Here is a 2,500-nt window from a genome sequence, read left to right on the forward strand (position 1 = left end):
AAAGGCCGAGAGCAGTTAGTATCACAAGTACGCTGAATCTGCTCAGTATTTTCCGATTTTTCTGAAGAGGGAGACTGAGGGTGCTTTACAAGGGACACGGCAAAGAAGAGAGGAGTTGAGGGAGGAAAGGAATGAGCGGGGGAGTGAGAGCATGCTGCAGAGGCCGGCTACTCCTGCTGCCCTGGTAAGTGCACTTCACACAGTTTTGCGCTTACTCTGAATGAAGTGTTTGTGGGAGGAAGAGTCAGCATGTGTGTGCGAGTGTGTCCCGAAAGCTTGTTGTATCACGGTATGTCATTTGAAAGTGCGTACTGCGTCTGCCCCAGTTTTTCCTACAATCACTGTAGCTCGTTTCTCCCATTTGCCCGTCATCCATAAGTGTTTCTCTTCTCTTCTCTTCTCTTCTCTTCTCTTCTCTTCTCTTCTCTTCTCTTCTCTTCTCTTCTCTTCTCTTCTCTTCTCTTCTCACATTTCTCTTTTATTGCTCTCCTTCCATTGGCTCTTTTCATTCTCAGGTTCTCTCTGACTGACTGTCTACCCGTCCAACCACCGACCCACCCTTAGGGTTATTGAGGGGTGAGAAAGTGCAAGTCATGCAACGCTGCCCAAGTGTTTGTTTTCAGAAAGAGACTCTCACAGTCTATATTTATTCTCTCAATTTGTGTCTTTCTTTGTTTGTGTAACTCTTAACCACTCTCTCCCTCTTCCTTGCTCTTGCTTCTCTTTTCTCCCTCCATCTTCCCCTGCTTCTCTATCTCTCTGTCTCCCTCTGTCAATAGCAGATCCTCCATTACTCTTTCACTATTTGACCATACTCCAGTGTGTGTGTGCCTGTGTGTTTGTTGTTGTTTGTGTGTTATCACTAGTGGAGAGTGGCAGGGAATAAAGTGGCAGCCTTGTCAGAGTTCCCAGTCTGGCAAGGGTCCCTGCACTGTGTACGCACATGCACACACCACACATATGCAAACACACACCCACACTACTGAAAAACCACAGAGGCAAAAAGCTACAGAGAGACATAGATGAAGAAATAGAGAAGTAGAGAGAGACAGAGACGTATGAGACCGCAGCAACACTGTACTTTCCAGTTGAACTATATTTAGCAGTAAGATAACACATCACATTGGACTTGTCCCTTTGATCATGATTATGATTGTGACTGGGCAGTAAGACACACACACACACTCAAATGCAGCAGACATACGTAGCCAATGCACACCTGCTTTTATATTATTGTAGCAATAGTAACATTAGGCAAAACAAAGTATTTGTTTAATTATCTAGTAAATGGTTTTCTGAAATTATATCCTTAATAATCAAACATCCATTGTGTGTTAATGGTGTGTCAGTGTGTGACACTGTGGGACAGATGTACTAATGCTTTTGCGCCCACTTCAGGCGCATTTGTTTCGCAACGTGCACGTAAGTTCATGACGAGGTATTTACAAACAGGCAGCACTGAGGTAAAAACGTAGACTACCTGTTGCAGGGGCTGAAAATGGCAAATTTCCCATAGAGAGACGGAAGGTAAAGTGCGGCTTATTATGCATTTCGTGGTATGTACAAAACCCTCCTGTGACAGCGCGCCTCTATTTTGCGCAGAACATTTTCCGCCTCTTAAAAGCAGGTGTAAACAAACTTATAGTCTTGCTTCCCTTTCACGTCCTGGTAATATGTCAGCAAGACAAAGACAGGCCAAGGAGACAAGCTGAAAGAATTTTTTCCACAAGAATCACATTTTTTAAGGTCAATCATTAAGCGTTATAGATTAAGCAGCCATGCAATATTACAGTTACTGGAAGAAATCAAAGATGACATCAAATCTCTGACTCAGCATTCACATTCCGTCCAAGCAATTAAACTCCTCTCTACATTACAAAAAAACACACAATACTGGCATCAGAATAATTTCAAATAGTCATAGCATCAGCAGTGGGAGTATTGCAGTCTGTACTCAGCCGTATTATAGCACAAGTAGGCTACTTAATGCTTTGCTACAGTGCTGTTTACGGTTTAATAGGCAGAGAAGGCGCTGATTACTTGATGAACTGGAGGTTTGGTACAAGTGCTGATAACGCTACATTCGCAAATGTACGTACATCTGGCCCTGTGTGTGGGTGTGTCAACACATTGTGTAAACTGATGTCCTTATTGGTTTGCGTGTTTTGCTCAGTCTCCTGACACCTCAACAAAAACTCAAAAATAAGAATATATATCCAGGACTACTACCCAGCTCTTGGTCCCCAGTACCACCCCTGCTGACTGTAATTTTCACTACGGAACTTTACACATTTTAAAAGTTATGCAAAGCGTTGTTCTTCTTCACATCTTGAAGTTGAAAATGCAAAGTTGAATGTAGGTTATTGGTTAAGGGAGAGTTGGAGTGGTATTTGTCAAAATTGAAGCGCAATGGCATTGTTTACGCAAAATGTTTTTGATTTGTAATAATATAGTATACCATCCTAAACGGGTTCTGTATAGAGGCTTCTGGGGCAGCTAC

General features: G+C 42.7%; 1 protein-coding gene across 4 annotated transcripts in view; it reads left to right on the forward strand.

Moving 5' to 3' along the window:
- The window catches only part of atxn1a (ataxin 1a), a 78,828-nt gene that overhangs the window by 64,769 nt on the left and 11,559 nt on the right, over nt 1-2,500 (forward strand). Inside the window, exon 1 of one of the 4 annotated variants that reach the window (XM_034892926.1) lies at nt 1-184. This exon is cut by the window's left edge and continues 164 nt beyond it. The exons of the other annotated variants lie outside the window; for them this stretch is intronic. The gene's annotated coding sequence lies outside the window, so the exon portion shown is untranslated. The remainder of the gene's footprint in view (nt 185-2,500) is intronic. 4 annotated transcript variants of the gene reach the window in all.

The sequence above is a fragment of the Etheostoma cragini genome, chromosome 14 (assembly GCF_013103735.1).
Source record: "Etheostoma cragini isolate CJK2018 chromosome 14, CSU_Ecrag_1.0, whole genome shotgun sequence".
Lineage (NCBI taxonomy): Eukaryota > Metazoa > Chordata > Actinopteri > Perciformes > Percidae > Etheostoma > Etheostoma cragini.